The sequence below is a fragment of the Tenrec ecaudatus genome, chromosome 17, assembly GCF_050624435.1.
Source record: "Tenrec ecaudatus isolate mTenEca1 chromosome 17, mTenEca1.hap1, whole genome shotgun sequence".
Lineage (NCBI taxonomy): Eukaryota > Metazoa > Chordata > Mammalia > Afrosoricida > Tenrecidae > Tenrec > Tenrec ecaudatus.
Genome location: NC_134546.1, coordinates 34,291,372 through 34,318,115, shown reverse-complemented (window position 1 = coordinate 34,318,115; position 26,744 = coordinate 34,291,372). Strand labels below are relative to the sequence as shown.

The window sequence follows — 26,744 nt, the reverse complement described above, 5'->3', positions numbered from 1 at the left end:
GTATAGATGTTAGCCTACTGCCCTCACTTCACCAGCAGGTCTGTATGGTCAATCGCAGGGTCTCTAGAACTAATGCGCAGCAACACTGCAGCAGAGCAGTCCACGGCTCCCAAATCCTTGAACTCTTACAAGTCTAAAGTCTTGGCTTTTAACTTTCATGGGGAATGGACCCGACAGAAACTGTGCTGAGTAGTGCAGGCCCGAGGTTACTCTACCCTGCCTGAGTACAACTGTTCACTACTTAGGAGTTCTGTGACTGGTTTCCTCACAGGTAATTTCCTCCTGCTAATTAGTACTTATCTCAGTCTTGTGATTACATTGAAAAAATTCACAGCACAGCATACAGTGAGGGTACTAAGTTGGTGCAGGTCAGTCAGTGACCCTTCTTGTGTGAGGAATTGTAGGTGCTAGCCTTTAATCTGTGGAGAAAGACAAAACTTCCTATTCCATAAAGAGTTACACATTCTCAGAAACCCAGAAGGGGCAGTTCTACCCTGTCCTGTAGGGTCTCTATGAGTTGGAATTGACTCGATGGCAGCTAGTTTGGTTCAGGTTTTAGTATCAGAAGTGGCCAGTCCCTGGAGAAGGACATGATGCTTGGCAGATCGGTCAACATAAGAGGAATGACCATTAATGAGATGGAAGAAAACAGGGCTCAAATACAATTGTGAACATGACTCAGGAGCAGGGGCATTTCATTGCTTTGTACATGGGGTCACACTGTGAGTTGGAACCAACTTAGTGGCACCTAACAACAACACGGTAGTCAGCACCTTTTCAATAAAGGTCACAGGTAATGAGCATTTTAGGCTTTGCAGACCACAGTTTTGTCACAACTGCTCAGATCTGCTGCTGCAGCATGAAAACAGCTATGGACCACCTGGAAATGAACAATTGTGGCTGTGTTCCAGTAAAACTCTATCTATAAAAACAGGTGGCCTGCCAAGCATAGTTTCCAAACTCTGATCTAAAGACACTCTTGCACACACATACACCATGAGACATGCTCAAGAATTTTCACAATGGTATAGTTTGTAAAGAAGCAAAGTAGAAAATGTCCATCAACTAATCACAAAAATTAATTGTACTATAACACCCACCAGAATATAAGTAGAATGATAAAAATACACTCTGGTTACATGAAGTGTCAGGAACTTAAGAACTTTTCTTTTACGTGAGTCAGATGAATTTTTATATGAACCGGAAAGGAACATAAATAATATACAGTTTAGAATAAAATTACAATGCAATGAAGTGATGTACCTAGAACGACGTATGACAGTTGTTTCTGACAGTTTAGGGGAGGGGACAGGACAGGATGAGGAGGAGTACGCAGATTATGAGAATTTATGTAATACAAATTTTGGTGGAGAAAAGTGGAATGACACTTCCATAAAAGTAGATGTGGGTAAGAATGACTAAACTAAATAACTGGTTTCCCCACTTTCTTTCCTGGAGAACAATTAAATCTTTTTTTTAAAGTCAATTAAATCTCCAAACAGGTAAAAATGAAATTACTAGGACTACTAAAGTACCTTGGGGCCTTGATAGTTTTGAGGACTAATGACATGAGACTAAAATTACTTGTTGCTTACGAATCTCTATGGGGGCAAAAAATATCCTTCACTTAAAAGAGCTACATGATATAAGACACAAAAGAATCCACAGTAGAAGTATCTTTAAAAATTAAAAAGGATCTGTCTTCCCAAAGCACACATATTAAAACAACTGGGCAGATCTTATTGAGTAAAATGTTAAGGGTGGAGGTGGGGGTGGGGTGGGGCTAGAAGAGCTAATCAGCTTGAAGAACAGAAGAGACCTGTAGTAATACCCTACACACTGCTGATAGCTTTGCTTGTTTTTAATAAAAAACACTCTCCTAAAAGACTAATACTAGACTACCAAAAGACTAGTAACAAATGGCCGTGCTATGGGAAATTATGTAGCTCTTTAGAAAGTTGGTGTCTATTTTTAATCACAAAGAAGGACATGTGAAAGAAGTGATGACCAGAGTCTGGAAAGGAAAGAAATAGAGAACATGCAAGGAAACATGGAAAGTGAGCCCCTAAGTGCTAGAGCTGAATAGTCATAGGTACACATATTTAAGTGGGCTTCAAAAGGTTTGTGCAGCAATGAACGTGGATAATGGAAGTGTTCCATGAACTTTTGAAGCCCCCTCATATTTTTTCAGTAAAGAAAAAGCAAAACTAATACAGGCTGTGGTGGTTCCTAATTGGAGACTTTTGATCTAGTTTCTATGTAGCCCTTGGTGACCCAGTCAGTACACTACAGGCTATCTTACGATCCATTTAAATTTGTTCTGGTTTTTTAATATTCTCTGCTTCCTCTTCTATGGAAGTTTCTAAAATCTGTTTTGCTTTCTTATTGTTCAGTTTTGTTTGTTTGCTTGCCTTTTGTTTTTCTGTATATGAAATCCAGAACAGCTAAATCTATAGAGACAGTAATTGGATTACTGGTTCCTTGGGGATATGGCAGGGGAGGTTGGGGGCAAACAGATCTAATTACAATGAGTACAAGAATGAAGAAAATACTCTAAAACTGATTCTACAACTCATCTTGATTTGATTATTGAATTGTATGATACGTGAATTATAAGCCAATAAAATTGTTTAGTAATGTACCTAATTTTCAGGACAACTGTAGTTAATTTATACATTTTATGCATAGGGGGCAAAAAAATAATTCAGCAAAAGTCTGAGTATGTTGTTTAGAAAACCTATTTCCAGGTTAAAAGATGGAAAAATCAACAGCACACCAAGGAAGACTCAGCCTCCTTTCAGTGTTATTCTTCAAAAGCCAAAACTCCAACTGCTTTGTTAAGAAAACTCACATCAGAGAGCGTTTAGTTACTTTAATTATTTATATTGATTTTTTCTAAACTGACACTGTTTGTCTTCAAGTATTGTTGCACACAGAGCCATTTCAGTTCATATACTATGTCTTCTGCAGCAAACATGAATTATTTTTTTTTTAATCTTTAAAAAGTATACTCATAAAACTATGGCAGCTCATACAGAAATATATTTACATTTATGCAGGATTTTATGTTTCCTATTTATCTTAATCTTCTATTTCCAAGAATAAAAGTTTTCCCCAAAAGAAGTTTTTATTAAGGCATTTTATTTAAGAGTGGAAAATTTACTTTTTAAATAAATGACTATATTAGATACTTTTAGTTAACAACATGATGTGAGAATAAGACCATTTAGTTTCTGCCTGCAATAAAAAAAGCACAAATAACAGTTAGCTTGTTTTCTATTTTTAAAATTACATCTTTCAGGAGAGAAAATGATTTCACGCAGCTCTTCTATCCATAGGCTCCCGCACGTCTCACCAAGATACCGCTGCCTGTGGGGTCTGGGTAAGAGAAGGTGGGAAGACAGTGATGACTCAATTGTGAATGCGGGTTAACAGGATCGACCGTGATTGCCATCCTGCTGGGTATCAAATGAGCCATCTGAGAAGCAGGGTGGCAACTCACTACAGCAAGACCTCTGGATCCCAAGGTCCCTGTGCACTGAAACACCTTGATCCAGAGAACACACAGTTGACACCAGAGGAGTGACAGAGCAGCAGCAGTGACAGAACCTGGGAGCCAGATCATGAGATAGAGTGGATTTCCCAGGTCACTGAGAGCAAGAACAGCTGAAGAGATTTGTAGGTTAGCTTGCAGAGTGGGGTTCTTCTGGGAACTTAATTCAGGATGCTGGCTTTGCAGACCCATGGAGCTGGAGTTAACTGTCTTCAGGCTGAGGCTTACATTAGGGTGGCATGCCCTCTGGGCATTTATTTGCAGCTTTAAAGAACTCTGCAGCATATCCTAAATAAACAATTGTATTCTGAGCATTTCTCTCCTGCTCTGGTGGCATAGCTGTTATATTGGGCAGCAAACCACAAAGTCGGCAGTTTGAAACCACCAGCAAGTAGCTCCTCAAGAGAAAGACAGGGCTTTCTACTCCGGTAAAGAGTTAAAATACCAGAAACTCACGGGGGGCAGTTCAGCCCTGGTCCTATAGGGTCTCGGTGAGTCAGAGTTGACTACCTTGATGGCAATGAGCAGAGTGAGAATTACTCATGCTTACATATAATGTTCACCTGTTATGTATAAGGGAATTCAAACAATACATATTTTAGTCTAACTTACAAAACAACATAAAAGCAGGTTAATGCAACATAGTTATTCTTTTGATAACCACTTCTAAAGATAACTAAAGAATAAATTCATAAAAATAAGTGTTAGAAACGCAATCAGTCATTTATTCAGTTTGTTGCTTTTTAAGCCTTAGATTTCTAACTAAGGTAACGTTAACTCAACCCAAATTGAAGGAAAAAAATGACTACTAAAAACACATGTACACACGTATCCCAATATTGTGAAAGGAATTAAAACCAACCCACACTAAACATGGAGACCAGACCTGTGCAGCAACGATTGAGAAAAGGCTAAAAAGCAAAGCTGTTAAATCAGAAATAAAACAAGCTGATCTGGATTACTATTTGCAAAAAGGCTGGTCTTATAGGGTCTCGGTGAGTCAGAATCGACTATCTTGATGGCAGTGAGTGAGTTCCAGAATCACCTCATAATGGTTAGTATGAGTTCTATGTGCTCACTGCAACGAATTCTAGAGCCAACCGAAAAGGAGGGAGAGTGCTGTGTGAAATAGAACACTTTCTCTTCCTCATTAAGACATTCTAACTAAAAATTACTACATGAGAGTATTAAAAATCTGTGCTAAATAAAAGAAAAATAACTATTTTTGCTCCTGTATTCTGAGCAGTGGTGTGTGTGTGTGTGTGTGTGTTGGGAACCACTTTATTTCCTTCTAATACTAGGATCCATTCACAATTTGAGTGGTCTTTTATTCAAAATCTTACAGAATTCTAAACAAGTATCTAGATTTTTCTGTCTTTCATAAATTTTTTGGCTAGAATTCACAGAAACAAAAGTCACGCTTGGTTCAATCATTTACAATTTATCATTATTTAAGATGATTAATCAAAAAGGCACTTTTTGATTAATTTTCCTTAAAATGTATTGCTTTAATTTTGCCCCCTCGATTTATTGACTATTGGAAGAATAACAGCATGTCATACATGTGGTCTTATTTTGGGGGGAGTAGCCTTCGCTCTCCCTAACTAAAATATATTTTTTATAATCTGAATACTTTGTAAAAATATTTTGATAAGTATTTGTCTCTACTGGCATGTATTTAAAGAGGCAAGTGGAAGAGAAAGAAAACAGCAAGAGATGCTTTCTCAACTCCTCAGCTTCCCCTGCCATGCTAATAGAACCGTCTGTGAGACAGGGTTGCATTCCCAGGAAAGGAGCGATCCGTTGCCCAGGCATACATTCCTAAGTGCAGCGGAACCACAGAGACCAGGCAAGCTGTCTTCCATTCTTGCCACGGCCATTAGAAACAAAATAAACCAGCTCTGTCTACATTTCCTGTTGCCTTCCCAGAGAGGGCCACCGCGATTCCCAACCTCATGACATACTTTACATTCTGAGGAAATCCTCCCAGTCCAGATGGCCTACAACAAAGCACTTCTCTGTTGGCATAAATAAGATATGCTTAAGATAGTTCTCCCCCTTTGCTCTCTCAGCTAAAGAAAAGCTCTACATACTTATTAAGTGAGATGCAGATACTAACAGGAAGACAGCAAACGGCACGCAGGCAAAACAGGGTAGGCAGGACGCAGACAAGGAAACTGTGGGCTGCAGTGGTGAGTGGTCCAGCCCCAGGTTGGAGAAACCATGAATTCACGCACCACACAAGCCATTGTGATTCTGCTCTCTTTTAACTGTTAAGAGTAGGGTAGATTAGCTTCAAACATAAAAGTTAATCTTTGTTTTCTCAAACTAAAAACTCAAATGCACTGAACAGTTTCTATAAATAACAGAGTTTAAAGTCCCCAAAGTGAGCATTTTTCCTAGGAGGAAATAAAATAAACAATGGGTATACAAAGAGACAAGTGGCATTTCATGTTTTTTTTTTGTTTTTGTTAAAGTGAAATCCACATGGACTGTAGAGAAACTAAAAGACTGATCACTCCTCTACTCCCCACCTCCCCCACCCCCAGCTTATTTTTTTTACCCCCAGTTTATTTTGAATGATCACTTTTCATTGATTTTTAAAAATCTAAATGTTAAAACTATGGTGATACAGTGCAACCACCTCACTGGATATAATGTAACAAGAATACTAATTTTCCTCAGTGCACTAATTTACCAAATTATAACTATTTCAACAACTGTACTAGTAAGTAACCTATAATAATAAATAATTGATCAGACATTCCAGTTTTTAATTACTCATGCTTACATATAATGTTCACCTGTTATGTATAAGGGAATTCAAACAATACATATTTTAGTCTAACTTACAAAACAACATAAAAGCAGGTTAATGCAATATAGTTATTCTACTGATAACCACTTCTAAAGATAATTAAAGAATAAATTCATAAAAATAAGAGTTAAAAAAGGCAACCAGTGGTTTATTCAGTTTGTTGCTTTTTAAGCCTTAGATTTCTAACTAAGGTAACTTTAACTCAACCCAAATTGAAGGAAAAAAATGACTACTAAAAATACATATACGCACGTATCCCCCCCAATATTGTGAAAGAAATAAAAACCAAACCACGCTAAACATGGAGACCAGACCTGTGCAGCAACGACTGAGAAAAGGCTCAAAAGCAAAGCTGTTAAATCAGAAACAAAACAAGCTGATATGGATTAATATTTGTAAAAAGGCTCTAAGTGTTTTTCATCAGTGGGGCTTGGGAAAATACTTCTTTTAATACCTGATACATATTCACCCAAGTGTATGAGTTACTTCAAAAATTAACAGGAGCTAAGTTTAGGAAGACAATATGTAGAATCAGGACAAGCAGGATGGGAAATAAAACTGCAAAGGAAATGCAGTGTGCTTGGCACAGACTAGCAGCGGGTTCAAATCTTGCTAACCACCAGTGAGAGGCAGCACTGAAGCACATCATACGGCATTATGTCTTCTCAATCATCAGGCAGTCACTAGGACAGCTTCATGATGCATGTTTCAACTACTCTTCTCACAATAAAAGTCGACCAAGTACATCACTGCTCACAGCCTCCTAAGGTTAGAAAACTTGTTGGGAAGTTCTGTAATCAAATATTTTCTAACTAGTAAAACACACATAAAACCAAACTCACTGCCATTGAGTAGATGTCCAAAATCCGGTAGAACTGTCCCCCAGAGCTTCCAAGGCTCTCAATATTTACAGCAGCAGGCAGCCACGGTTTTCTCCCAGCCTCTCAGTTAGCAGCTGAGAACTAAACCACTGTGCCATCAGGGCTTACACGAAAGCCCCGCTTCTTTTGAGCCACCTCACACTTACAGATCACTTCTAATTTGTAAGCTGTATACCTTAAACATCCCTTCTCAAATCAAAATCTGTTTCAGGGAATAATGCTTGTGGTTCCCACTCTCAGCTTAGGATGCCCAAGCATAATTTTCTTTACTACCCGGGTCAAATGTATTTTTCCCAAAGGCCATTTGTTAGCTCATCCTTTTCACTATTCGAATAGAAAACTATCTCAAGATGCTGAGAATTTCCAACTTACTAGAATCCAAGGCACAGATGCGATAAGACTACTATAGATAGACTGGGGAGGGAAGCAAAAGCACATACCTACACTTTATCTTGGAGTATGAGCTACAGTACACAAAATATTTTAATTGCCAGAGGAGTACTGAGCAATTTTTTTCTGAAAAGGGGGCAGGTCAAAGAAGTTTGGAGGCCTATGTGCTAACTAAACAAGGGGATATTGTACAGTTTAAAATCAGGAAAAATGTAGGTCAAGATTGTGTTGCATCATATTTACTGACTTGATATGAATAAATAACCTAAAAGCTGAAATATTGACTAGCACGAACTCCGTATTGAAGGAAAGAAAACTAACAATCTGTAATGTGCAGATAACAGAAGCTTGCATGCTGTAAGTGAAGAAAACGCAAAACACAGATGGAGATCAAAGATTGAGCCTTCTGTATGAACTACACTCCAACATAAAGAAAGCAAAAATCCTCACGACTTTACAAATAAGAAACAACATCATAAACGAAGAAAAAGGTAAAGATTTCATTTTACTTGAATCCATGATCAATGTCCGTAGAAGCTTGCTCACTGCCCTCAAGTCCATTCAGACTCATTGCAACCCTAATGGGCAGAGTAGAACTGCCCCTATGGGTTTCTGAGGCTGTAACTCTTCATCTCAGGTACTTTGGCCAGGTTGTCAGAAGAGAGCAGTGCCTGGAAACGGGCTCATGCTTGGTAAAGTAGAGGGGATTGGTACAGTAGCAGCGGGGCAGAGAAGAGGAGGAAGGCCTTTTTCAAGATGATTGACACAGTGGCTGCATGGACAGGCTCAAACACAAGAACAATATTGAGGCTAGTGGCAGAGCAAGGAGGGCAGTGTTTTGTTCTGTTGTACAAAGAGTCACTATGAGTTGGAACCTACTTGATGGCATCTATTGACAAACTCTTTATGGGAGAAGAAAGCCTTGTTTTTCTCCCAAGAGGTGACTGACTGGTAGTTTGGAACTGCTGCCTTTGTCGTTAGCAGTCCTGCACACAACCCACTACACCACCAGGGTTCCTGGCCCATGGAAGCAGCAGTCCAGAAATCAAACCACGTATTTCCTTGTGCAATTATCTTATACAAGACTTCCTTAAAATGTTAAAAAGCAAACATGTTACCTTGAAGATTAAGGTGCACCTAACCCAAACTGGAATTTTCTTTTTTTTTTAACTATGGAATTTTCAATGGCCTTATATATGTGCTAAAGCTGAGCAATAAATAAGGAAAGTTGAAGACGGATTATTGATGCATTTTATTATGGTTTTGTCACCGAATGCTGACAGTACCAAGGACTGCTAGAGAACAAGCAAGTGTGTCTTGAAATAAACACAGCCAGAATGATCCTTAACGTGAGGATAGAAACTTCATCTCATGTACTTTGACAATGTATGAGGAGGGACCAGTCACAGGAGAAGGACTTCATGCTTGATAAATAAATGGTCGGAGAAAAAGAGGAAGATTCTCAACAAGATGAACTAACACAGTGGCTGCAGCAATAGGCTCAAACAGAGCAGTGACCTGTGAGGATGGTGCAGGACCACTGCTGCATTGTTCTAGAGCACAGAGACACTCAGTCGCAACCAATTTGACAGCCTCAACAGCAACACAAGCAGCAATGCTGAACATAGGAAAAGCGGGAAATTGTAAAACAATGTGCCCGAAGTGGGTGATATCACTCCCGGGGTGGGAGGGGCACACTATAACCGTTGGGGGGGGGGGGGGGTTGCAAAGGCACACTACCCTGGATTGTGCGCTGTTTGGGTGTGTTTTTTTCTTCAATTATTTACATTTTATTTTTATGTATATAAAGCAGTAACATGGACATTTAATGAGTTTACTGAGTTAGGTAAGACCCTAACATTTATATTCCTGAGAAAAAAATTCCTTAAACACAAAGTTACAATTTCATTCGTGCAATAGGAGGAATGCCTTTCCTATTTATTTAAGTTGAATTTAATTCTGAGCATGCAGTAGTGACAAGTGTCAAGTTATTCAAACCAGTCTAACTTTTACATTTATAATAATGATATGTGTTTCTGAATACTACCCCAGAAATTCACACTAGCACTTACATATTATCAATCGCTTAAAGGCTCCAAAGACCTTAATACATGTTTGCTCAGTAGAACAGTCTAAATGCTGCTGTCCAAACATCTACCCAACTCCTCTTTCTTTGTAACAAAGCAAAACAAAGCAGGAAGTATGATAGTGGGACAAGAGGGAAGTAAAATAGAGGAAAGAACTAGGAGGCAAAGGGCATTTATAGAGATCTAAATACAGCAGTGGTTCTCAATCTTCCTAATGCTGTGACTCTTTCATATAGTTTCCCCCAATCATAAAATTATTTTCGTTGCTACTTCATCACTGTAATTTTGCTACTGCCATGAATCAAGTGACCCTTATGAAAGGGTCATTAGACTCCCCCCACCCAAAGGGGTCACGACCCACAAGTTGAGAACTGCTAAAACACAGGCATGTAAATATATTTATATATGATGGGGAAATAGATCTATTTGCATATATTTATAGGGTTAGTATTAAGGTAGCAGATGGACATTGGACCTCTACTCAAGTACTCCCTCAATGCAAGAACACTTTGTTCAGTTAAACTGGCATTCCATGATGCTCACCTTTTAGACAATCGCTGAAGACAAAATGGGTGCATAAGCAAATGTGGTGAAGAAAGCTGATGGTGCCTGGCTATCAAAAGATACAGCATCTGGGGTCTTAAAGGCTTAAAGATAAACAAGTGGCCATCTAGCTAAGAAGCAATAGAGCCCACATAGAAGAAGCGCACCAGCTTGTGTGATCACGAGGTGTTGAAAGGATCAGGCATCAAAGAACAAAAAAATCTTATTGTGAATAAGAGTGAGGTGTGGGGACCCAAACCCATCTGCTGACAACTGGACATCCCCTTACAGAAGGGTCACAGGAAGATGAGCCAGTCAGGGTACAGGGTAGCAAGGATGAAGCATACAACTTTCTTCTAGTTCTTTAATGCTCGCCCCCCCCCCGCCTGACTATAATGATCCCAATTCTACCTTACAAATCCGGCTAGACCAGAGGATGTACACTGGTACAGATAGGAACTGGAAACACAGGGAATCCAGGGCGGATAAACCCCTCAGGGCCAATAACGAAAGTAGCAATACCAGGAGGGGAAGAGGAAGGTGGGGTAAAAAGGGGGAACCAATCACAAGCATTTACATATAACCCCCTCCCTGGGGGACGGACAACAGAATAGTGGGTGAAGGGAAGATGTCAGAAATTGTAAAACATGACAAAATAATAATTTATAAATTATCAAGGGTTTGTGAGGGAGGGGCTGAGGAAGAAGGGGAAAAATAAGGAGCTGATACCAAGGGCTCAAGTAGAGAAAGAATGTTTTGACAATGATGATGGGAACAAATGTACAAATGTGTTTGACACAATAGATGAATGGATTGTGATGAGTTGTATGATCCCCTACTAAAATGATTTTTAAAAAGAAAAAAGAGAACAAGGCAGAAAGAGATGGAATAATATTCACTACACTCCAGGAGAGGTTCAGCACAAGAACAATGATAGAAAGTTTCTGAATCTCACCACCTCTTTGACAGTCCTTTTTCACTTCCATCTGCCATATAGTACAAAAATGTTCACTTAATTGAAGTAAGTTTTCTTCTGAAAAAGAGGCACTATACTATGCCAAGTAAGTTTGGGAACCTATGTTGTAAGAAGGATGTATGTAGTAGATGCCACATACGTAGTTTTAAAAAGTGGAAAGCAATGTTCAAGTTAATAACATTAATTAGTTCAATATAACAGAGATGAAACCTGGCATTATGTGTCTTTGAATGTGATGAAATAATAACACAGCACCAACTATAAACTACTCTTCCAAGCAAGCACATAAATGAAATAAAACCAGAATCTGACTAAGCATAACTATTAGCCTACAGGAAATAGAGAGGCATTGTAATGACATCACAGATGGAACATGGACAATTCTACAGGACAAATAATCTAGTTTCTCCTACAAATCACTATCAAGGAATAAAAATGAAGGGGAACTGTTATTGATTAAAATACTCTTAAGAGACATTAACCAAATTGTGGACCTTGTTTGTATCATGATTTAAACAAGCCATCTGTAAAAATCAGGAATATCTGATTTTTTTTTTGAGATACGTAAGGGATCATTAAGACTAAAATATTCCATCTGGGATTTGCTGTGAAATTACCTGGGGGTTGGGTAGGGAATGTAGGAAAGTAGGGGATACAAAAGAACTAAAACAGTACTGCAGCTGGGAGATGGATGCAAGGTTTTGTTCTGCTTTTCTTGGTTTGGTTGTGCAATGCATTGAATTCTTTACCATGGCTCTTTCTTTTAGTCATAGCTTGTTACTCCAACCAAAGACCTTCATTTTCCCAATGGTTTGGGTAAGAAAGTGGGGAAAGTTACTGACTGAATTATATGATTTTGTTGTGAATGACTGTTAACATGGCTGTGACTGGCACCTGCTGGGTATAAAGTAAACCATCTCAGAGGCAGGACTGGGTTTCATTATCCAAGAGGGAGAAGAGCCACAAGGGGAACACATCCTTTTTTACCCGGGGGGGACACCTGCACAGAAGGGGGTACACATCCATTTGGACCTACCTGATCCATGAGACAGCTTTAACACAAGAGGGGAGGTAGAGGAGCAGTAGCCAAAAACCTATTCTGACTGAACAATTGTATCCTCAGCATTTCTCACCTGACCTGTAACTTGTTAAGTTCCACAAAGAATCCCATAATTGTGAGCATCATCTGTGAGTTACATTGGCCATTGCAATAAATTATCAAATCCAGCCACAGAGGTGGAATGGTGTGGGAGAGGAAGGTGGTATCAGAACAGATTTAAACGGAATGAAGGTAACAGCATGTCTGACCTTTGACTTGTGGTAATCAATGAGAGGAGGTTGGATGCTGTCCCAATGGAGATTGAAGATTCCCATTAAAATGTTTTTGAAAAGTTTTTTTTAATAAATAATAATTCTTACACAGTGATGAGGAGAGAATCCCTCTAGATTTTAAAGCCTTCCTTCACTTTTTCAGCATGTTCTTTTTTTAAAAAAATTTTTAAGCATTTTATTAGGGGCTCATACAACTCTTATCACAGTCCATACATATACATACATCAATTATATAAAGCACATCTGTACATTCTTTGCCCTAATTATTTTTTTCTCTTTTCACATTTTATTAGGGACTCATACAACTTATCACAATCCATACATATACTTACATCAATTGTATAGTGCACATCCATACATTCCCTGCCCCAATCATTCTCAAAGCATTTGCTCTCCACTTAAGCCCTTTGCATCAGGTCCTCTTTTTATTCCCCCCTCCCTCCCCGCTCCCCCCTCCCTCATGTGCCCTTGGTAATTTATACATCGTTATTTTGTCATATCTTGCCCTATCCAGAGTCTCCCTTCACACCCTTCTCTGCCGTACCTCTCCCAGGGAGGAGGTCACATGTGGATCCTTGTAATCAGTTCCCCCTTTCCAACCCACTCACCACCCACTCACCCTCCACTCTCCCAGCATCCCCTCACACCCTTGGTCCTGAAGGTATCATCCACCCTGGGTTCCCTGTGCCTCCAGCCCTCATATGTACCTGTGTACAACCTCTGCCCTATTCAGCCCTGCAAGGTAGAATTCGGATCATGGTAGTTGGGGGGAGGAAGCATCCAGGATCTGGGGGAAAGCTGTGTTCTTCATCGGTACTACCTCGCACCCTGATTGACCCATCTCCTCTCCTAAACCCCTCTATAAGGGGATCTCCATTAGCGGACACTTGGGCCTTGGGTCTCCATTCTGCACTTCCCCCTTCATTCAATATTTCAGCATGTTCTTGTTTATACCTGACTGGGCAGAATTTTTTTACTCTCCTCACATGGTTTCCAAAACGCTGTTCCACTTTAATTAAGACAGTGATTTTCCATTTTACTTCACTGGACAAGGTTAATATTTTTTAAAACCATTTTATTGGGGGCTTGTATAATTCTTATCACAATCCATACATACATCCATTGTGTCGAGCACATTTGTTGCATCATTCTCAAAACATGTGCTTTCTACTTGAGCCCTTAATATCAGCTTATTTCCCCCCTCCCTTGTCCCTCCCCTATGAACCCTTGATAATTATTTTGTTATACCTTATACTGTCCTGTCTCCTTCACCCACTTTTCTATTGTCCATCCCTCAGGGAGGAGGTTATATATAGATCCTTGTAATCGGTTCGCCCTTTCTACCCCGCCCTCCTTCCACCCTATTGGTAACACAACTCTCAGCACTGGTTCTGAAGGGATAATCTGTCCTGGATTCCCTGTGTTTCCAGTTCCTATCTGTACTAGTGTACATCCTCTGGTCTAGCCAGATTTGTAAGGTAGAATTGGGATCATGATAGTGGGGGGAAGAAGCATTTAAGAAGTAAAGCTGTATGGTTCATCGTTGCTACCCTGCAACCTGACTGGCTTGTCACCTCCCCATTCCCCTTCAGTAAGCGGGTGTCCAGTTGCCTACAGACGGGCTTTGGGTCTCCACTCTGCACTCACCCTTATGATTTTTTTGTTCTTTGATGCCTGATACCTGATCCCTTCAACACCTCATGGTCACACAGGCTGGTGTGCTTCTTCCATTTGGGGTTTGTTGCTATATCTTTTGATAGCCAGGCACCATCAGCTTTCTTCACATTTGCTTGTGCACACATTTGTCTTCAGTGATCATATTGAGAATATGGGCACATACTGATACTTTTTGTTCTTTGATGTCTGATACCTGGTCCCTTCTAGACCTCGTGGTCACACAGGCTGGTGTGTTTCTTCCATGTGGGCTTTGATGTTTTCTGAGCTAGATGGCTCCTTGCCTTTAAGACCCCAGACGCTGTATCTTTTGATAGCTGGACACCATCAGCTTTCTTCACATTTGCTTATGCACACATTTGTCTTCAGTGATTGTGTCAGGAAGGTGTGCATCATGGAATGTCAATTGATTAGAACAAAGTGTTCTTACATTGAGGAAGTACTTAAGTGGAGGTCCAATGTCCATCTGCTGCCTTAATACCATATATATATATATATATATATATATATATATATATATATATCCCTACCATACTATATATTTACATATATACATGTCTGTATTTAGACCTCTATAAATACCTTTTGTCTCCTAGTTCTTTCCTCTATTTCCTTTTACTTTCCTCTTGTCCCACTATCATGCTCCCCCTTCATTTGCATTTCAGTAATTTCTCTCGGTTATATTGCCCTTGCCAGGCCTCTCACACCCTCCTTGCCACTAATTTTGGATCACTTATTGCTCCTTTGTCCCTGGGTTGGTCAACACCACCCACTTACCCTCCCCCTCCCATGCCCCCCCAGAAACCATCAGTCCAGTTGTTTTCTCCTCCAGACTGTTCATCTAGTCTGTCTAATCTAGATAGATCTGCAGAGATAATAATATGCACCCAAAAAACAAGACATAGCAAGACGAAGCAACAAAAGAGAAAACAACATTTGGGTTTCAGTAATTCCTCTTGGTTACATTACCCTTGATCACACCCTACCAGGATTAAGTTATTTTCTATAAAGCTCTGTGTATACCTAAAATTATAGAATTCATTTGAATGTCCCTCTCCAATTATCCAATTTTAGTGAAGCCAGGAGAACGAAAAGAAAAACAGAAACTGCCCCTTATCTAAGAATAGTGAACTCATTATGCCAGGCGTTCTAAAACTGCAGCCCGCCGAGGACATTTATCCAGCCCCCCATCCCCCGCCCCCGGGTGTTTTTGCCCCATTTTTTTTACTTCAAAATAAGTGTGCAAAGGCATTTGTTCATATTTTTTTAAAAACTATAGTCCAGGCCTCTAACGGTCTGAGGGACAGTGAACTGGCCCCATTTAAAAAGTTTGAGGACCTCTGAGTTATACCTTCCTCGAGTTCAGAGAGGAGTTCTACAACAGGGAAAAACCCTCATAGGAACCTAATATACTAAATATATTAAGCCTTTGTGCTTAAACTTGTAGAAAAACTTTAAATCGAAAATTTGACTCAACTTATTAGCCCTATAAGAATAACTAATCCAAGAAGCTATATTACATATGAAGAACGTAGCATCAAGATTAGAGGAAGACTTAATACCAAACCTGCAATATGTAGATGATATAACCTTGCCTGATGAAAGTGAAGTGTCCTTGAAGCATTTACTGATGAAGATCAAAGACTATAGTCTTCAATATGATTACTAACTCAGCTCAGCATAACAAAAAAATCTTACAACTGTACTAACACACATCATTCTAAAGACTGAAATTGTTAATGATTTCATTTTACTTTGATCCATAAAGAGCACTCATGGAAGCAAAGGTCAACAAATCAAATGATATATTGCACTGGGCAAATATGCCACAGAAGATTCATTTCAACTGTTAGAAAGTAAAGACACCACATTGAGGGCTAAAGGTGTGTCTGATGCCAGCTCTGATACTGTCAATCGCCTCGTATGCATGGCCAAAGCCGACAATAAGGAAAACACAGAAGAATTCGTGTATCTGAATCACGGTGGTGGCGAAGAATATTGCATGTATCGTGTGGGCTATCAGAACAAACAAATCCATCTTGGAAGAAATACAGCCAGGCTGCCTCTTAAAAGGATGTCCGGATTTTTTCTTGCATTGTTTGAATGTGGTATCAGGAAGCAGCAGTCCCTGAAGAAAACCATCATGCTTGGTAAAGTGGAGGGACAGCAAAAAAAGACGAAGCCCCTCAATGAGAGGAACTAACAAAGCGGCTGCAACCATGGGCTCAAACACCATAGTGTGAGGATGGTGCGAAACCAGGCAGTGTTGAGTTCTGCTGTACAGAAGATTGTTAGGAACAGGGACCAACTTGACAGCACAACATAAGAACAGCTGTCAATATACTGCCAGAAAAATGAATATTTTACTTAATTGAAAACATTTCATTAGTCAAAATTACATATTTTGTTCCAACTTCCTCATTTGCTTCCTGTGCATGTTCAAAGACATCCAGGAATATTCTATATTCTTCTCTATTATTTCGTTTCTCTGTCATTCCAATTTTCAATTTAAGGTTGTGAGTAAGAAAGGGGGGGGAACGAACTTCACATAAAGCCCCCCATAAGTTGTCATACTCACTTGATTCTGTAGCTGTTCTCAATTCGCTACTTACTTGTCCAACAGTAACAAGAGTTAAAAATGATCAAGCTAGTACTCATTATAAGACCATCAAATAAGTACAGCCTAAAAGGTTCAAGTACTATAAAGATTTTTAAAGTTATATACACACAATTTCAAAAACTAAGTGAAATTATATGCAATCAGAAAAAGAACAGGGAACATACCAATGAAAATTGTTTGGGATTATGGACGATGGTTTTGTAAAATAATCTGTATTCCTCATTTTCTCCACGATTCTTCGATTCTATTCTGGTTTCCAGAGACAATCATGCCAATAAGGTCACATACACAAGGGGGCTAACCACCCCCATCTCACACACCCCCCCAAAAAACTGATCCTTTGTTGTTGTTTTTTATGTGAGGGGGATAGTGCACTTGGGGTTCAGGTCAGATTGTTATCAAGCTTCCTATTTAGAGGTTCTGGAAAGACTGCGTAACAGTGTGTGACAAAAAAGGCCTGATTTGTGCAGACGACGGTTTTGCCACGACGACAATATACCTGCCCATTCAGCTGTCTGTGTGTGCCAGTTTTGGGAAACAAACAGCTTACCTCTTTTGTCCCACACACCTGTCTCACCTGACCTCGCTCTGTGCACACCTGTTTGTTTCCACAAATGAAGGGGAACAGCAATTTGATGATGAAGAATCAATGAAGGAAAAAAACAAGGGAGGTGCTGTCAGCCACCCAAATATGAGTTTGAAATGTTTCCAAGAATGGAACTGCAGATTTGACTGGGTTATGTGTAATGGAGAGTATTTTGAAAACGATAGTTGTTTTATTAAAAAAAATTAAATACATAGCTGGGAGTGGTGGAATTCCATGTTTATGGGGGGTACCTCCTCATATATATGACTATTGAGGTCAAAAGTCCCAACTAAACCCAATCTTTCAGCTATCCCAGCAAAGCAACAGACATGGAAATGAGACTATCTGACTCTCTAAAGGTGGTTATCATTCTAATGGTTAGAGAATATGAATTACCTTGCTGAAATATGACCAGGTTTTGGTGTGATTTTTAAACTAGTATGGATCAAAAAAAGTTATCTAAAATGTTAAGTCTCCCAAATCCTTCATTTAAAAAACTAAATCAATTCATTCTCAATGAAAAGAACTGCTACTCTAAGCAGATGAAAACGGAAAAAATAAAGACCATACTTAAATTTTTGAGAGTACCTCTGCCTACCCTACATACATATGAAACGTTTTACGTTAAAAATTTAGCTAGCTATGAATATTAAATAGTCCATTTATTAAACCAGAGTTATATATTTTAGATAATATTTAAAGACCAAATATGTTAGCTATTTTTGTTATATAATTTTGTACTAAATCCATTCTGTTGGTTATTTTTGTCAGACTCCCACCCATGACTGCCTTTAAAAAGAGTTAACAGAGATGTGACTGAATCTAAAATGGTAAATTGTCTTCAGCTTCTACAACTTGGTTTCCACTGACTTGTTGGGAAAAGTTATAGGGAACAAGTGCTTATGTGTGCTCTTTACCATTTAACAAAATACTTTACATTAGTATTAAGAAATAGTTCTATGACTGTTATCAGTGCTCAGTGAATACTGATAGGATGTTAATCAAAGGTCCACACATTCAGAGTATGTTTAATTCTGTGGAATCTTCAAATTGATGTATCTAAATAACATGTCATCAATATCGTTAATTTTAAACTAGTTTTAAGAAAACTCAAAGTCCCTGAATTCTATCCTTCTAAGGAGTTGTAAAATATGAATTAAAGCAGTAGCACTTGTGTCTGTACAAAGCCTAAAAATTGAGAAGACATTAAATTACTGTCATTGTGAATGTTTTATTCCCTTGATATCATGTGGAATTGTACTATGAAAACAATTATCACATTATCTCTTTCTTCCAGTAAAAGCAGCAAGGCAAGATTCTCATGGCTGTTGGTTTAAAAATTAGGTTACTTTAATGAAGTTAAAGCACCTATATGTAGCTTGAAGGCTTATTAATGCAAAATTGAAAAACTCATCCTTAAAGATTAAGTAGATATTCAAAGTTCTTGCTTGACTTTAATGAAGTTCAACTAATATTTTATCATGGTTGCTGATCCAAAAAAGTGGATAAGTTAACTGTGTACCTGTGATCTATTCCATATGAAGGAATGCCACACAATGAAAATGAAATGAGTACATAAATCTCACAAGTACATAAAATGCTGAACAAAAAAATAGGACCCTTCAAGGGTGCATGCTTTAAGCTTTCAAAACCGATCAATCTGTGGCGTGAGAAGTCAGGACAATGGTTACCCTCTGGAGGGGAGGGGCGCAGTAACCAGGAGGTGGCACTGAGGTGGCTCAGTTTTGCAATCTATGTTCTCATCACCTGCGTACCTCTTCTGTAAGTAAGTTATACTGCAATAAAGAGTTTACATTTGGAAAGAGAACATTTTACATGAGAAAGGGAGGTATTTCAACACTTCATTCTTTATGGGAACATGCTCTTTTCGTTGTAGAACCATGCCATGGCACAAATACTTCCAGATGTTATCCACTGATAGATGCTTTTGAATTAAAGAGCTTAATAAAAACTCTTAGAGATCACATAAGCCAAATGAGAATCTAGAAACTGACTTCTAAGGTTACATAGCAAATGGCTGAGCCAGGACTAGAAAAGGCCTCCAGACTGCTGGAGACCAGTGCTTTATTACTACACAATACTGTCATCTCCCCTCTTTCTCTACAGGCTATTTTTAACAGACATGTGCATCTGCTCTCCTATTCCCAAGCTCTGAATGATCCCAAACCAGCTGCAGTGGATTCAGTCCCTGTCCTGAGAAACACAATGGTATAATGCTGCACCAGGAAAATATTATAAAGATGCAGAAACACATGAATGGGTGTGTAACAATCTATAGCACTGAATAATGCACACAGAGTCCCTGAGTAGTGCAAACACACCAAAAGCTTGAAGGTTTAAGTCCACTTAGAAGCACATCACAAGAAAAATCTGGGGATCAATTCCAAAAATCCAGCCACTGAAAACCTTGTGGAACACAGTTCTACTCCAACATACCATGCATCAAAATCAACTCAATAGCAACTGACTGCACACAATCCATGTATCTGTTAACGTTAACATAGCTGTTAAACAGACAGAAAAAAGTTCTAACAAGAAAATTAAGATACTCTTAAGCATAAAATGTTCTATTTTCTTATGATAAAACCAAATGTTGCTAAAAACATTTACTGGTGTCTGCTTGCAGTATAAGGCTCCCCAGTGGCACAGTGGGTCAGGCTGCCTGTTCCCATGATGATTTAGTTTCAAAACCCTAAATAGGGTCACGATGAGATAGAAGCAACTCGATGACATTAGGTTAGATAAGTTTGTTATCATCATATCTGGACTTCATATTACACATAATAACCAACTCCAAGACGATTCTGACATGGTATTTTCAGTACAAGTAACTTCTCCATTTCTATCTAGAATCCCTGATTAGAAATTCTCAAATTGAATAAATCAAAGAGAACCTTTCCTTCTGACCTAATCTAATCTGATAATTTCCGCATTTCAGTGTGAGGAGTCAGGTCATAATATACAGACTCAGTCATCATTTAATATCACTTACTGAGACCTTATTGAGTATGTTAAGCAAACCAAGGACTTAGTGCCAACTTTGTATTTCCAGGACTCCCTGTAGGCACAGTGGTTAAGAGTTCAGCTGTAAACAGAAAGGTTGCCAGTTCCAACCCACCAGCTGCTCCATATGAGAAAGATGAGGCAGTCTGTCTCCATAAAGATTACAACTTAGAAAACCTACGGAACAATTCTGCTCTGCCCTAGAAGATTATGTGATAGAATCAAGTTAACGGAAGTGGCTTTGGGCTTATGCATTCTATAAAAGACTATTTAATCTACCACCATCTATACCTTCTAATTAGTTATTGGCAAAACAAATTTAATCCTATGCATCTCCTCCTAGTCTAACATATACCGAATATACTTGGCTGATACTCGAGTATAAGCCGACCCGAGTATCAGCAGAGGCACCTCATTTTAATTGCATTAAAAATGTGCTGGAAAAAATCGGTTTATACACGAGTATATATGTTAAATACACACTATTTTGCTGATAAACTTCATTAGGTAGATTTTAATTTTATTAGTGTTGACTTGTCAACATTAAGAGTTTTCATTAAGCACTTTAATTCAGAATCATATATCAGTTATCACATCTGGAAGTATTTTTTTGTTGCACATAAGCCAAATGTATACCAAATTCATTCTACAAGATCAAGTTTATAAATGTCACATTGTAATCTAAGAAGCCAACTTTGTAAATTCTCCATGAATCATCTGTTTTGAGAGCCCTTCATTATATTCCCAACACCCTTTCCCTAACAGATGAATCAAATTACCTCAGCACCTAATATAGAAAAAAAAGGCCATTGTCTAATAAGATTCTTTTGATGATAATAGAAGAAACTAGCGACTAAATACAAATGACTAAGAGTTGGATCCTTAGGATTTTGGAAAGCACAGTATGGTAACTGGAAGAATTATGATATGGCCCACTGCCCTTGATTCCCATTCATCACAAAACCAGAGAACCTAATAGAGCTGCTCCTTTGGAGTTCTAAGGCTGGGGACAGCCCCATATTTTTCCAGAAAAGTGGCTGGAAGGTTTGAACTGCTGACCTTGAGATACCAAGCTCCTTAGTACAATATGAAGGGTCCCGTAATCTTAGCATTTCATGAATTTCTGCTCAAAAAAAAAAAAGCATTTATCTACCGTATATACTTGAGTATAAGTCGTTTTGCAGCACATTTTTATGACATTTTTGTGGTAAAACTAGGTGCCTCTGCTAATATTCGGGTTAGCTTATACTTGAGTATATAAGGAACATTTACTTCTAACTTGAAAACAACAGTACAGGATTGCTAGAACTCTCCATTTCTGTTATCCTTGGAAGGTGAAAGAACAATGGAGCACATGCCATTAAGCAGGGGTTTGCAAACTAGAGCGCACAAACTAAACCTGGCTCCGTCATCTGTTTTCGTAGGATTAGCAAGCTAAGGGAGAAAGACTGGATTTTCTATCCCATAAACAGTTCGTGTCAGAAACACACAAGGGGTCAGTCCCTGTGAGTAAGTGCTGACCCTGGCAGTGAGAATGAACAAAAGAATGGTCTTTATTCTGACATAGTTGGGGGTGAGGGCAAAAGAACCAATGGAAAATATCTGAAATTAAACATCTGCTAATCAAGTTTTTTATTACTTCATTTTTTTAAATCATTGTATTGGGGGCTCATACAACTCTTATCACAATCCGTACATACATCCATTTTGTCAAGTACATTTGTATATTTGTTGTCATCATCATTCTCAAAATATTTGCTTTCTACTTGAGCCCTTGGTATCATCTCATTTCCCCCACCACCCTCCCTTCTTTCTCTCCCTCATGAACCCTTGATAATTTATAAATTATTATTTTGTGATGTCTTACACCATGTCTCTCTCGGTGTCTTTCTTCATGTCCAATGTCTCTGTTCACCAGCTTTTATGTTGTCCGTCCCCCAGGGAGGGGGTTATATCTCCCAAACCTTCCCCTTCCCCTCCTGGTATTGTTACTCTTATTATTGGTCCTGACGGGTTTATCTGTCCTGGATTCCCTGTGTTGCAAGTTTATCTGTCCTGGATTCCCTGTGTACTTGCTCTGGTCTAACCAAATTTGTAAGGAAGAATTGGGGTCATGATAGTGTGTGTGTGTGTGTGTGTGTGTGTGTGTGTGTGTAGGGAAGCGGGGGGGGGGGCATGGGGGCAGGCAGAGAGCATTAAAGAACTAGAGGAAAGTTCTGTTCCACCAGTGCTATACTGCACCCTGACTTCTCTTCCTTGTGACCCTTCTGTAAGGGGATGTCCAATTTCAAAAACCCAGTTAGAAACTTCCATACAACTAGACTATGCCTAGCTCTGTGACCAGAGGCTAATTACATAAGCCTTACCTTCAACTAAAGCAGGTTTCTCAACCTGTGGGTCACAACCCCTTTAGGAGTCAAACAACCTTTTCACAGGGATCACCTGATTCATCACAGTAGCAAAATTACAGTGAAGTAGCAACAAAAATAATTTTATGGTTGGAGGGTCACCACAACATGAGGAACTGTATTAAAAGGTAGCAGTATTAGGAAGCTTGAGAACCATTGAACTAAAGAGTGCGGATGCTACTACTAACTCCCTCACAGAGTTATTAAGAAGATTAAATTAGTTAACATATGTAATGAGCTCAGAAAAGAACTTGATAGAGACTGGTACTCAATATAATGCTTAAACATTTTTAAAACCAAACACACTGCCACCTAATCAATTCCAACTTATATCGTTCTGAAAATTAGCAAACGCACTTATTAACAATAGCTCACCAAATCCTCAGAATTCAACTCTATTGAATATAAGTTGAAGTATAGGAGTCTCCCCTTTTAAGGGAGTTCACTTAGCTCCCTCTATGTCTTGGTATCTTCCAAACTTAGAAGGTCAATATCACTGCCCTGTTGCAGTCACAATTAGGCTAGAGTTGACTGCCTTCTCAGTGTCGTCTCCAGGAGAAACAGCAGGGAATCAGAAAGGTCCTGGAGAACAGGGGAGGTGGCAAAAGTGAAGAATAAATGACACTGTGTGGATTCTCATTTCTGAACTGTTGCCTCTATTTTCTTTTGCAAAGAACTGGAAATTTCAGTTCTTTGCTTTATGTGCTATTTTCTCCCACCAAAGAGTCAACAAAAGACATATGCCAATACTATCCTACAAGTATCTGCAAAAACTCTGCAGTGCCAACAAATCAAAACATTCCTTTAGATACTTAGAATTGCTATGATGTTTAAAGCCAAACTGCTGAACTTGAGGATTATCATCTCTACAAAGAGAGTTTATGAGTCTGAGTTAGTGCCAAGACTTCTGAAACTATTTTTTAACGAGAGTGAGCAAGTTTGAGCAAAAAGATAAGCTTCTGATTCCCAGTTACCAGCAAATAAGGATTCAATATTTTTAATGAACTTGTCTGGTACCAAAAATGAACATTTATCCACATAAGCATGTATACCAAGAGGATTGGGGGGGGGCGTGTGTGCATAAAATCACCACAAGAAATTATTCTTGAAATTCTTATTTTCGTATCTCTAAATAATACTAGAGGCTTACAAAAAAACTCAAAAAAATTATTTTATCTTTCAATTCCATTTATCAAGGTACCTTTTCTAAGCCCCTTTGTAGCAATATGTTTATTCTTAATCTCAGCGGCCTCACTTACCCAGTCATATTCATCTCATTAAGGAATAACATCCAAATTTTTAAAAAAGGAATAATATCCACATTAAAATTGATTTATGAAGATGGCACAAATGATGCTCTTACCTTAACATCATAGCAAACAGGCTCCGTCCATGCTTCCAGGGCAAGCCACACATCACTTTAGTTTCTCTAACCCTTCACCGTCGGCTAACCAGTGACCAGCTTGGCTCCCTTCCTTCTCTAACCATCTTCCCTCCAGACAGCTCGCCCTCCATCACCACCTTTTTTTCTTTTCTTTTTTTTTAACCAGGACCCTTATGAGGCTTTTTTAAAAAATATAGTTCCCTAGGTCATTTAGAGAGGCCTCATTCAACATCTTGGCACAGACTGAAGCAGCTTCCCCCTAAGAATATCACTTCCTTTCCAGCTGAGTCAAAATGGAAGCAATCCTTTCTCACACCTCTCAGACTAGAGAGAACAGCATTCTCCTATCATCTTGCTACTTACTGTGACACGTATGGGAAAATGAAATTAAAAGATAATTGCATTTTTCCATAAACTTCTTGAAACCCCCCCTCCCCATATATGATTATTTAAAACTGCTCCTTAGAGAATGAGAAAATCCTCAGCTATCATGGTCTACCACCTCTACTATCCATCTGCACAATTCACCTTTCTTGACTGCTGTAGACTTTGCAGGGCAGTGGATTATTTAATGTGGCTCTTCTATCCACAGTTTCTAAGTCCCACCAAACAGGTGGCTGCCTCAAAGCCCCCTGTGAAGGTGAAAAGGCACTAATAGGATTCACCTGTGATCAGGACTACCTGGAATGCCATCCTGCTGTGCATAAATGAACCCTCAGAGAAGCAAGAGGGATCTCATTACCGGCAAGAGGGACCTTATTTCCTTAACACACCAGGAGTGGAGCTCCTCTTCTGGACCTGAGATAACTGATCCAGAAGACAGTTATATCATCAGAGTAGCAACAGCAGAACCAGGTGCCAAAGATTAGACCAGAATGATGAACTTCCCGACCCACAAAGCAAGTAAAGATGAGTGGTTCTGTGCGGGAGGTTGTCTTGCAGAGTGGGGTGGCTCTGGGCACTTAATTGGGGAAGTTAAGACTTGCCAAACCACAGAAGTGGAGCTGAGTAAACTTTGGGCTGGAGTTCACTGAAGTGGAGTGTCTCTGGACACTTAATTCAAGGGAGCTGGGTTTGCTGACCCACAGAGGTGGAGAGCTGAATGCCTTTGTATTGAAACTTAAACAGCGCAGTGGCATGCCCCTTGAGGTATTTATTAGCAGACCCGAAAGAACTTTTGTCACAAGTCCTGATAAATCAACTCTGCATTTCTCAGAGTTCTGTGTAGTCATTGCATTTCTCAGAGTGATGTGTGGCTATTAGAATTTAGAAAGGACATATAGAGAACACTAAGACTACACTATCACCACAACAATTACACATCTGAAATCTTAATATTCACTGTCTTGGCCTACAGCAGTGGTTCTCAACCTTCCTACTATCACGGCCCTTTAATACAGTTACTCCTGTTGTTGTGGTGAAAGCCCCAAGCACAAAATTATTTTCATTGCTATTTCATCATTGTAAAGGGGGTTGTGAACTGCTGGCCTAGACCCTCAAGCTATGATTTCAACCACTCACTGCTCACATCTGCAATGCCTGGTCCGTGGCTCCTCCCACACCATTTTCTTCCTTTCTCAAATTCTGTCCCCTCAATAACACATTAAAAGTCAATGGCCCAGTTTTTCTGCTCCCTACTCAGTGGCCACAGAGCACAGCAATGAAGTAGGAAGAGGGGAAAGAGAGAGAGGAGAGAGGGGAAGGACACAGAGAAGGAAAAGAAATACATAATAGAAGTCACCACGAAAGCTATGATTATCAAATTTATTTTGGTCTCCCTACATTTTCCAAAAGAACTTCAACTCCTATTAACTTTAGTAACACTTCAGATCTTCAGAACTCTTCATCTCCACCTCGGCCTTACTCTCAGAATATGTTCTACCTCTTTTTATTCAAAGAGAAAATTGAAGACCTCAAGTAGCATTTTTTAAAACAGTGTACCAAACTAAAAAAAAAAAATCCATGTTCAGTTTTAAGCCAGACATTTTTGCTGCATTTCAATAACCATCTTTCCTGTAATACACTGGTCTCTACAGCTCCACTAAAGTCACTAATAGCCTAACTGAGTCCTCACAACAACCCTATGAAGTAGATAACCATTACCATTTCCATTTTATAAATGAAACACAGAAAGGTTAACTTGCGCAGGACATCTTTCAAACCAAACTGCCACATCGATTCTGACTCATGGCGACCCTACAGGACAGGTTGGGCTGCTCCTGTGGGTGTCTGAGACTAATTCTGTGGGAGTCAGGCGCCTTTCTTTCTCCCATGGAGCTGTTGGTAATTTTGAACATCTCATCTTGTGGTTAGCAGCCCAATACGTAGCCTCTAAGCTACCAGGGCTCCATAAAACTAGGAACTGGTGAGGGCCAGGTTTTTATCATTCTCCTGTCTCAAACTGCAAGCACATAAACTCAAACTATTTCACTAATTCTGTACTGTATATCCTGGCTAGAGGGGTACAG

At 39.2% G+C, this 26,744-nt stretch overlaps 1 protein-coding gene across 1 annotated transcript in view; it reads right to left on the bottom strand.

The window, feature by feature from the left end:
• Positions 1-26,744, bottom strand: part of EML4 (EMAP like 4) — a 173,308-nt gene that overhangs the window by 102,606 nt on the left and 43,958 nt on the right.